This window comes from Schistocerca piceifrons, chromosome X (genome assembly GCF_021461385.2).
Source record: "Schistocerca piceifrons isolate TAMUIC-IGC-003096 chromosome X, iqSchPice1.1, whole genome shotgun sequence".
Classification (NCBI taxonomy): Eukaryota; Metazoa; Arthropoda; class Insecta; order Orthoptera; family Acrididae; genus Schistocerca; species Schistocerca piceifrons.
In genome coordinates this window covers 336,577,074-336,589,337 of record NC_060149.1, presented here as the reverse complement: position 1 = coordinate 336,589,337, position 12,264 = coordinate 336,577,074, and the positions used below count along the sequence as shown (strand labels likewise).

At 43.2% G+C, this 12,264-nt stretch overlaps 1 protein-coding gene across 1 annotated transcript in view; it reads right to left on the bottom strand.

Annotated features, from left to right (window-relative positions):
* LOC124723141 (plasma membrane calcium-transporting ATPase 3) overlaps positions 1 to 12,264 on the bottom strand; it is a 720,425-nt gene that overhangs the window by 546,433 nt on the left and 161,728 nt on the right. The window lies entirely within an intron of this gene.

Genomic DNA, 12,264 nt, shown 5'->3' with positions numbered 1-12,264 from the left:
TGACTTCGCAGGCTCCCCACTGGAACAGAGAGCCGTGCGATGACTCTATGAGCCTGTGACGATTAAGCACCAAGAAAATGTTGTACGTTAAGAACCTGAAATGCAGAATGAAAAGAGTGAAGCACCAACATAATGAAAATCGGCGTATTTTTTTTCTTTCAGAAAAACGCATATGAAAATCTGCCAGCTAGCGAGGGATTGAAAATGCAAATTTTTGTCTTCTGTAGAGCTTATCTAAATGTAACTAAATGTAATCGGAGATTTTCTACAAGAACGTGTGGTTTAAATTCTTCTCGCGCGTTTAGCCGGGTGTAGTTCTTGTTACTGCACTAATTTGTGCTGTGTCAACGACTATACCCGGCTGGACAACCGAGAATAATTTCAATTAATGTATAATAGTCGTTACCAATAAATGTATTGAGTGTAAGCTCAGTTCAAGCATTCTTCCAGTAATGTGTCATTGCAACGTTTCATTTTTTAATTCCCACGATTTGTTATCATTATCTCTGTTTGTGCATAAGTGACGTTTACTTTTTGTTGTAAGGATATTGATATGTTTTCATCTATTTACTGGCATAATGACAAAAAATGGCTCTGAGCACTATGGGACTTAACTTCTCAGCTGATCAGTTCCCTAGAACTTAGAACTACTTAAACCTAACTAACCTAAGGACATCACACACATCCATGCCCGAGGCAGGATACGAACCTGCGACCGCAGCGGTCGCGCGGTTCCAGACTGTAGCGCCTAGAACCGCTCGGCCACTCCGGCCGGCGCATAATGACATTACTCTCTTCGGCTATGTATATTTCCTATGTGACATTATGTTGCAACATGGTTTTTCATTTTCTGTATGTGATTGGGTTTTAATTTTTTAGACAGGTACTGTCAAGCGCTAACGTTTTTCCATTTCCTTAAGGCAAGGAGTTCTCCACCTTGCTAGCTGTGACCTCATTAGAGATGGAGCAGCGCAATTAATACCGGTCTTCTCTCAAACGTGGAAGAACAAAGGCGTAACTTTTTAACGAGAAGTTACGAGTGCTCTGGAAAATAAGTAGAGCAAAGAAAGACGGTAGACATTCTGTTGTACAAATAATGTCAGGAACCGTAAAAAAGAAAGAAAAAAATTTAATTTCTCCGAATCACATTTAAAGCAAAGTGAAAAACTGCCGATAGACAGATGATTGTTGGAAATTCAATTTTACTAAAAAAATGTGATAAGCTTAACTTATAGTGCGAATCGTGATATGGCCCATAGCGCAGGAATCTAATATGTTCAGTACAAACGAAAATACCGAAGTAAAACTCCTATTTAATTGTTGTGCCAGTGCTAGGAGTATGTAGATGCCACACATAACGGTCTTGAAATACTATACAGCTAAATCCGAAGAACGTCAACGAGGCTGCAGTTCTGTACAAAAGTGCGCAGCTCGTGGTCGTGCGGTAGCGTTCTCGCTTCCCACGCCCGGGTTCCCGGGTTCGATTCCCGGCGGGGTCAGGGATTTTCTCTGCCTCGTGATGACTGGGTGTTGTGTGCTGTCCTTAGGTTAGTTAGGCTTAAGTAGCTCTAAGTTCTAGGGGACTGATGACCATGGATGTTAAGTCCCATAGTGCTCAGAGCCGTTCTGTACAAAATCACCAGTGTTCAGTTACCGCACATTCTTGATTAGAAAATTACCTTCAATGGCTGAATGCTAGTATAAATGACTCCGTCCTACAAGAAGAACAGCTGTTAACATAGCTGACATATGTCTTCCACGGGATGCTAGAACACTTTCTGGCTTAGGATGTAATAATTCATCTCAAGTAACCAGGCTACTCCATAGAATGCTATGCATGTGACAAGGCCGCCATCCATAAGAACTCCAGTTAATGTTATTCTAGTATCACATTACAACACATACTAGAAGTTCATTATCTTTTGCATTTTAAAATTTGTGGTTTCGGTAAGTGGTCCTTTCGTAACCATCGCTTACCGAAGAAACGTACCTTGATTTGGATATCGAGCAAGAATTCCCAGAATGGCAAAACGCAGCACTGACAGTCATCAAATGACATTAATTAACTCTGAATGTATGACAGTGCCATATTAATTATACTACATATTTACCACTTGGCAAGCGGCCTCACATTTTTCGTAGGTGACGGAAATACCAGAAACCCCGACTAGATTGGTGCAAGAATGGACAAATAACCGTAAACGTGAAGTACTTTGAGTTCTACATCTACATCTACGTGATTACTCTGCTATTCACAATAAAGTGCCTGGAAGAGGGTTCAATGAACCACCTTCAAGCTGTCTCTCTACCGTTCCACTCTCGAACGGCACGTGGGAAAAACGAGCACTTAAATTTTTCTGTGCGAGCCCTGATTTCTCTTATTTGATCGTGACAATCATTTCTCTCTTTGTAGGTGGATGCCAACAGAATGTTTTCGCAATCGGAGGAGAAAACTGGTGATTGAAATTTCATGAGAAGATCCCGTCGCAACGAAAAACGCCTTTGTTTTAATGATTGCCACTCCAATTCACGTATCATGTTTGTGACACTATCTCCCCTATTTCGCGATAATACAAAACGAGCTGCCCTTCTTTGTACTTTTTCGATGTCATCCGTCATTCCCACCTGATGTGGATCCCACACCGCACAGCAATACTCCAGAGTGGGGCGGACAACCGTGGTGTAAGTAGTCTCTTTGGTAGACCTGTCGCACCTTCTAAGTGTTCTGCCAATGAATCGCAGTCTTTGGTTTGCTCTACCCACAATATTATGTATGTGATCGTTCCAATGTAGGTTATTTGTAATTGTAATCCCTAAGTATTTAGCTGAATTTACAGCCTTCAGATTTGTGTGACTTATCGCGTAATCGAAATTTAGCGGATTTCTTTTATTACTCATGTGAATAACTTCACACTTTTCTTTATTCAGGGTCAATTGCCACTTTTCGCACCATACAAATATTTTATCTAAATCATTTTGCAAAGTTGAAGACTTTATTAAACGTAAGAAGATAGCAGCCTATGGTTAAAGAGCCGCGAGTCACGACTGAAAAGCAGCTGCCAAGCGCAGATTCATTGGAAAAACACTAAGGAAATGTAAGCCATCCACGAAAGAAGTTCTTAACAAACCATTTATTCATCCTATTCTTGAGTATTGCTCATCTGTCTGGGATACTTATCAGGTTACATTAATAGAAGAGGTAGAGAAGACTGAACTAAGAACGGCACGTTTCGTCGCGAGATCGTTCACATGGCACAAAAGCAGTATGTATATACTCAGCAAACTGCAGTAGCAGACGTTATAAGTGAGTCGTCATGAATCACGAATAGGTCTAGTATTGCATTTGCGAGAGAGTTCGGTCCGGTAAGGACAGGGCAACGTATTACTTTTTCCCACATACGTCTCACTGACGATCATTCCACCCATCCACGATGGAGATAAAGAAGTGGACAAAAGATAGTGTCACAAGAAGTACCCTTAACCACACACAGTAACGTGGCGTATGGAGTGTAGATGTAGTTGGAGATGTGGGTGTAGATGTAGACGTATAAATCACTAATCTTATACGAATATCTGGGCATGCTAGTATAAGAATGCTTGAGTAGGAGCAGTCGTGCAGATTCAGTGTTATGTCAAGCGAGTGGAAAACATCGTTTTGCTAGTATGATGCTGCGAAACTGCCAAGTACTTGTGCAACGTAAACTAGGTGTGGCGGCTCTATTCTAGGAGCATCGAATAGACGTCGTAACCCACGTGAGATGGACACACCTGATTTTTCATAAGCAGTTCATGATATCGAGGTGAGGTGTCCGAAAATAAAATCACTCAAAGACGTGATTGTTTTTGGATATGACCAATACTTGCACAGTGCTTGTCAGTCAAGACAGTGAGGTGACCATTCCTTCGTTTTCAAATGAGAGATGTAATTTTCATGTTGGTATTTGAAAGCTCCTGAGTGCACATGCTAAACTTCGTTAAGATATCCGAATGGGATGGAAATCAATAGATATGCTGTACGAGGGTAGAAACTTAAAAAGTGGCAACTATTTATTCACAACCGATACAAAAGAGTTACATGTTTGCACCTGTTACTGTCATTCAAAGTAGTCACCAGCGTTGTGTAGTACCCGTTGCCAGCGATGTGGAAGGCGTAGTATACAGTTAGCAGAGCCTGTTCTGTTGATGGTGCGAATGGAGCAGTCGACTGCCTGTCGAATCTCCGGAAACAGTTCTGAAGCGAATGCCACAAAGTTGATCCTTCATCTTCGGAATCATATCAAAGTCACAAGGACTTAAGTCCGGGGAGTGTCGTGGATGGTACAGTACTTCCCAGTCCCATCGACCGAACAGAACAGCCACAGCTTGCTCTGTATGCGCCCGCGCATTGTCGTGCAAAATGATGGGTGGGGTTGCGCAGCAAGTGTCGCCGCTTCTCTCGCATAGCTGGTCGCAGGTGATGCTCCAAAAACGAACAGTAATACTGTGCATTGACGGTCTGCTGTGGAGGAACGTAATGCGTTGGGATAACACCATCACAGTCTTACACGAGAATCACCATAACTTTAGACCGATCCATTCGCACCATGAACAGAACAGGCTCTACTAACGGTATACTACGCCTTCCACATCGCTGGCAACGGGCTCTACAAAACGCTGGTGGCTACTTTGAAGGACAGAAACAGGTGCAAACATGTAACCCTTTTGTATCGGTTGTGAATAAATAGTTGCCATTATTCAAGTTCCATCCCTACAGACAAACAAATAATTACAATTTTGGAAAAGCTGGATAATTTATTCAAGAGAAAGAGCTTCATAAATTGAGCAAGTCAACAAAGTGTTAGTCCACCTCTGGCCCTTATGCAAGTAGTTATTCTACTCGCCACTGGTTGAAAGAATTGTTGAATTTCTTCCTGAGGGAAATCGTGCCAAATTCTGTCCAACTGGTGCTTTAGATCGACAAAATCCCGAGCTGGTTGGAGGGTCGTACCCATATTGCTCCAAATGCCCTCAATTGTTGAGAGATCCGGCTGCAAGCACGAAGACAAGCAGTAGAAACTCTCGTCGTGTGCTGGCGGGCATTATCTTCCTGAATGGTAAGCCCAAGACGGTTTTCATTGAGGGAACAAAACGGCGCGTAGAATATCGTCGACGTCCGGCTGTGCTATAAGGCTGCAGCGGAAGACAACCATAGGGGTCGGGCTATGAAAAGAATGCTACCCCAAACCGTCACTCCTTTTTGTCGGGTCGCATGACGTCGACAGTCAGGTTGGTATCCCACCGCTGTCAGTGGCGTCTCCAGAAACGTCTTCGGCCTGGTTTCTCAATGACGGGAGTAGAAGGGCCTACAGTGAAAAGTCCCGCTTCGGATGAAACCCGATGACCATCGAAGTAGATATACATCATATCTGTTGATGTAGGTCCCATTCTGATAATTACTTCGCGGTGCGTCGTTTTATTTTGTCTTAGAGTATATGTGCAAAGAAAGCCATGGCTGTCTGTATAGTCACTGCAGTTTTGGTCTTGTTACCGTAACTTTATGTGGCAACTGACGGAAACTTTGTGGAGTCTCTGCCATGTGGGCTTCCAAATTTAGTGCATTTCTATTAAATTTCACTAAAAGCAGGGCAGCATGAGTGTTTTCAAAGAACCCTTGAATGACGTTAAGAATAAACACGTTTTATTACAGAAAAACTTAATCCCCTGAATTTTACGGTAGAAAAAAGTTGCAAGTATTAATCGTATCATAGCATCTCTTTGCTTACTACCTTTTCTCGAAGGCCTTATACTCATGTCCTGAAACGTCTAAAAAATCAGTTATCTTAATTATGACGCACATTGTGCATGTGTAAACGACTGATCGGAGGTTTTTTAAATTAATGAGGACGTATTACGTCAATACTACGTGAACTGGGAAACATTCAAAGATCGAGATCACTTATTTCACAAATGACTACGTGTGAAACATCAAAAATTGTTTACAGCGAGAAATAAAAGTTTACCGACCAAATTAGTAGCCACCCCCTTAAAAGAGCACAATGGTTGTTTCTGGTGCGCTGTAGGTACCAGATAGGTACCAGGAGGTCATGTGACCCTTCACCAAAACCGTAAGCCATCTCAGTGATGTCGTACGTATGTCCCATCGGTTGCATGGAATCAACACAGTTTAAATAGGTCGACGTCGATACATAACAAAATGGCACAAATTAGTTTTCGCGTAGGGACGTGCCCATGCCGACACGGTGAATGAATTTGTCTGATTTGTCCTCCATCAGTCCAAGTTTTCAACGTGTCTACAAGGATTAGTTGAAAGACGGCAGGCTCTTCCGGCCCGTGCATCTCCTAGATAGAACGCCCTTGAGGCCCACCCTCTTTCATTTGATCGATTATACAAAGTTTATTTATTGTGTCTGGGTCGATATTTTATATGCAGATACGGTGATTGAGCATTGTGTACTCTAATGACTTGATATTTCAATCACTTTGGGTTGTGGGATTGTCTTCTTGCCGCTACTTTTTACTCCCTTGTGTTCGTGGCCACTTGGTACAACAGAGGCACACAGAGCCGAGGGATGTGTTAGCGTGTCGAGGGTGTTGAACGATTTCTTGGAAGGGTAGGACGAATGGGTAATAGCGGGCCTGCCGGGTGCTGAGGTAACCATGAGATGGGGGTTGTCAATGGCTGATGGACTGGCGACTGCAGCCGTGGCCGCTAATGTACGTTGGATGAGGCACGCGGATCGCTTTCAGATTTTGCTGGCTGCGCCGTGCTGGAGTCATTGCTAATAGTTTTACAGCTGGAGTGCTTGTCTGCGCAATCACGAAGGTCCAACTAAAGAGGCAGCAGGGTTTGTTTGCTGGCCTTCCTAGCTGCGAGCTCGATTATTGGTGACCTAGCCATGACGTCAGTTCACATGTGCAGGCGCCATTTACTCTGGCGAGGAGCTAATCTATTGGAGGATATTGTTTACAATGTGTACCTGGCGCAGAGTTTGCTGCTTAACCAGCAAATAAGGGCATTTAGTGGACTCAGCATTGTGGGTTATGGTGGTTGCTATGCGGAACGTGGCAGCAGATCTCATCTGGGTTGATGGAGAGAAGTTCGGGCATCATATGGACCGCCGGACGCAAGACTTAGAACTTTCGCGGACGTGCTTCTTTCGTGGACTTATATCCAGAGTCTTTGATCGACCTGGTTCGCTGCTGCCCTGATCGCAGCATCGACCACCACCCGATGCATCCATTGCCCTCTCTCACGACAACAGCAGTAGTGGTAATACAGGCAGGTCCGGCATTTATGTAATTAATAGGCTGTTGAAACGCTCCGCTGTAGTAGACTCAACTGTACCGAGGCTGCAGTACAAATCAATTGTGCACGCTCCCTAGCATTCTTTCCCGAGTTATCAATTAGTGGTGCGCTGCATTTTAATTCACGTCTGATCTCGTTGCCCTCCGGTACACACTAGGTTGCACATTATTTCACGGAGAGGGGTTAGGGTCCGTGGCCAATCTTGTCAACTGTACAGTCTCGGATTTCACTTGTCCTTGATTTTTAAGATTAATAATCCTCTAATAATCGAGTGTCTAATAACTATTCACACGATTGTGTCTGATTTAAATGAATCTCAGTTGGATATCTAGTGTCTACGTAATATAAGTGGTGAAACATTGTTTGCGTACCCATTACGTGATCACAGATTTTGGGGGATATAAATGAATTTTTCTAATAGTTATTTATGTGAAGCTGATCCAACTCAAGTGGCGTTACACAAGAGCCAACAAGTAAAGTCGCGTATTCGAATCCTCGTGTAACATTTTTATGTGAAGTGACTTGGGGATGGTTGGTATTAATGTGCTCAGCTCTGATACTGGTTTCTCCAGATCAGGTAGTCTCCAGCTTTCCCCCCCCCCCCCCCCCCCCCCCCCCGCCCCACCTCCCCCGGGGATCACTTTCCATGCTGTACCACTAGCGGCCACGTAACAGGACGTAAGAACAGTGGTCGTACAAGGACCTCAACTGACACGTACCGGAAACGAGTGTCACGCCCATTGTCAATGGCGATCGGATTCAGACCCGACAGGAATTGTTTCAGTCACTTAATGAACGTGCATCTAAACTCTTTTCTAAGCGAACGTTGCGAAGGAAATTGCATTCAATGGGCATTTGTAGTCGATTACCTTGCAAAATGCCAATGCTAAGAGCAGTACATAAAGTTTATCATCTTCGGTGGAAAACGGACAGTAACTGATTGCAACCGTATAATGTGATTCAATTTTGCCTATTTTCAAATGATGGAAGCCGTCGAGTGCACAGACGGGGTCCAATGAGACGTTTAACGCGCAGTGTGTGGAGGCTGTAGCTCAGGCCAGAGTTGGCTCTGTCATGTTTAATGGATATTTTTCCATATCATGACCGGGCCCACTCATTCAGAATACCCTAATTATGAAACAGGATGTTTATTTCAAAATTCTCGGTGAGCAAGTGTTGTCCTTTCTTCTGCATCTACACGATGAGAATGCTGTCCTTCAGGAAGACGACAGCCATCTCCACAGGGCGTACGATCCTGGTTTGACGAACACTTAAGCATCCTATCACACATCGACTGGCCCATCAGATCACTTGCTCTTAATTAAACAGAAAATGTCTCGGACTATTTGGAACAGCTTGGTGAAGCGTAGCAGTCAGCATCCCCGAAGCTGGGTAGCTCTGCGGGATCTCATCATTGTGACTGACTTCAGCTGGATGTAACATATCTGAAGAAACTTATCGCCGAACTGACCCAATTACGAAGGCTAGAGGCGATATTATATGGCACTAGCGCAGTTATTCCCAACTTTTATGAAACCATTATCCCTGAGTGCAATCAGATGTCATCTATTTCCCCTGCCCCCTACATCTACATCTACATGGATACTCTGCAAATCACATTTAAGTGCCTGGCAGAGGGTTCATCGAACCACCTTCACAATTCCCTATTATTCCAATCTCGTACAGCGCGCGGAAAGAACGAACACCTATATCTTTCCGTACGAGCTTTGGTTTCCCTTATTTTATCGTGGTGATCAATCATCAGCATTAACACTTAACTAAGCTTTAGAATAGAACAAAATTTTCTTTAGCCGCTTTTATTTTTAAAATGATGATAAGAAATAATATTTAGTTTTTAGGTTTCCTATATCATGAGCTAATGAGCCAATGAGATAACTGATACCGCTTATTTCTAACACTCTATTTTTTTAATTTCAAGTGGTGAAGCAATTCTCAGTTCATCGCGTTTGCTACCTACAGCTCCTCCTCAGAAAAGAATGCTAACTGCCCACAGTGAGGGCAGAAACGTGTTACAAAATATGCTTTCTCAGCTCCGTTCCTCTACTTAACCTGGCCGGCCGTTGTGACCGAGCGGTTCTAGGTGCTTCAGACCGGAACCGTTCTACTGCTACGGTCGCAGGTTCGAATCCTGCCTCGGGCATGGATGTGTGTGATGTCCTTAGGTTAGTTAGGTTTAAGTAGTTCTAAGTCTAGGGGACTGATGACCTTAGTTGTTAAGTCCCATAGTGCTTCGAGCCATTTGAGCCATTTGATCTCCTTAGCCACTAGAGAAACTTACTCCCCCCTAACATCCTGCAGCCCATTTAAAAACAAACGAATTGAAATGTGTGTACTGTACTTACCGTTTGTAAGGCACTTGATTGTTAGATTCCTTTGGAACTGTCATAAATTGGATGACTTAAAGCTGCTGACTCAAAGGTTACAAGCCATCTGACTTGCCTCCATCCATTCATATGCCGATTTCATCTGCCCCTTGTCACGACTAGCGTTAGACAGGACACTCAAGTGTCATCATGCTAAAGGTGTCATGAAGCTGTTTAATGCTGGGGAATGTATTTTATAAAACTACAGTGGTTGTCAATCGAGGCACGTAATTCTATTCTAAGAATGTATAAGAATCGCACAGTGTACACAGAACTCTGAAAGCCTCATAGGAGACCACACGACATTCGGAGGCTCTGTTCCGTCTTCCTTGTGTCAGGGAGCCACCTGAGAGGGCTCATCGAAGTCCCCTGTGAAACAAGCTAGGACGGAGTTCGCGGTATTCGGCATGGTTCGGCTTTGTAGAAGGCTGAGGGAGGTAGTCTCAAGTGCTGGCTGCCACCTAATAATTTATGGTGAGAAATCATATGTCTTGGAATATATGGGCCTACGCAGTGGGAGGAGAATCCTCGGAAAGTTCCCGTCACTTTGGTCATGTTTCTGGAATAAACAACACTCTGATTCGCCCATCGCCTACTGACGTCAGATCGTTTCTTGAGCAAACTGGCGAGGAAGATGTTCCCTGATTGGCCCGCCTCTGGAAACATTCTGTCGTCGGAATTAATTAAATGTGGCAGTTTTCACGTTACTGGTCGAAAATAATTACATTTCTCCTGACTAGTGGTTGTGGCCGGAACGGCGAAAATAGCAGAGCTGCGGGCAGGGAGCCGGCCGTTGTGGCCGAGCGGTTCTAGGCGCTACAGTCTGGAACCGCGTAACCGCTACGGTCGCAGGTTCGAATCTTGCCTCGGGCATGGATGTGTGTGATGTCCTTAGGTTAGTTAGGTTAAAGTAAGTCTAAGTTTTAGGGGACTGATGACATCAGATGTTAAGTCCCATAGTACTCAGAGAGCCATGGGGGCAGGGAAACGTGAAGAATGACACCCTTGGTTTGGGTATGGAAGGTGAAAGGTCGCCGGTTTTAGACGTCAGGGGCTCCGAGTTCAGATAGTGGATGGGACTTCACGGTGTCTGACACCTCCCTCGAGAGATTCTGGATCTTCACATACCGACCACGCACGGTCGACTTACCGCCGCAACAGATTGATGAGAATATGCAGCAGCGCCGGCGACAGCTGAGCGTTGATGTTTGCAAAGGTGACAAACCGTTGTCACAGTACCGTTACTCTCGATTCCAGTGATAGTATCGTTTACATTTCTTGCTCGGTCAACCACTGGAGTAAGTAAAACGTTTGGTGGGTTGTATTGGTAATAGTGATTGAATGTGCAGCTAGTATATGGTTGTTCTGTCCCATTTTCTTCATATCTTTATTTTTTAAAGCCCATGTTTACTAGATATTTTTTCTTGTTTTGCTCCATACTACCACTACCTTAGGTTGCCTACCCTACAGTCTTAGCAACAACAGTACTAGTACATGTATTACACTGTCAGATGTATCAGAACGGTTTTCGCCTAAAACTTTCGACTCTTTTGTTTCTGGTTCAGGGACCCTTACCTCAGATTGATAGATTTATCCGTCTCCATCATCCTTGAGAGTTTGTAACATCACCACGGAATCACCCTGTATGTATATAGCCGCCGGTGCCTATAACTTTGACGCTCTGTAGCGTCGTTGTATGACGTTTCTGGACATGGGTTCCTATATAAAACTTGATCTACCAAGTCCCTTCTACAACCTCTAGAAGTGTGTAACATGAAATGTGAAACACCCCATGTATGTCTCAGTCTTATTGTCGTAGATGAATGGTACAAAGTACAAAGTATGTCTGTAGCGGATAGCCTGTGTGAAGAAATTGTTCGTACATTCGTTTCACGAGCTGTAATCTCCATCACATTGTGACACGTGTTAATGCTAATATTTGTGAAAAATTGAATTATTAGTGATTTACGTAATGAACAATAATATTGTCTTGGAAATCTTCCAATTGGTCCGTGTTTGCATAGAAAAACAGTAATATGACAAATTGAGTCTGCCTTGATGCAAAACACCTTGTTATTCGTTTATTTCATTATTATCTCAAACTAGTTTCGGGCGACAAATATCACCATCATCAGTGGGGTTTTTTAATCTAAAACATGCAGCAAATGGTATGGTTGTACAAAAGCAGTAAAACATTATTACATTTTTACAAATCGTCTTTTGAAATACAGTTTTATATTGATATTTTCATACTACCTTATATATTGTATGCTACAGCATGTTTTTTTTTAAAAGAAAAGAGAACAGAAAATATGTCACAAACAGTGCCAATAATTGTTTAAAACATGCTGTAGCATACAATATATAAGGTAGTATGAAAATATCAATATAAAACTGTATTTCAAAAGACGATTTGTAAAAATGTCAAAATGTTTTACTGTATTTGTACAACCATACCATTTTCTGCATGTTTTAGATTAAAAAACCCCACTGATGATGGTGATATTTGTCGCCGAAACTAGTTTGGGATAATAAAGAAATAAACGAATAACAAGGTGTTTTGCATCAAGGCGG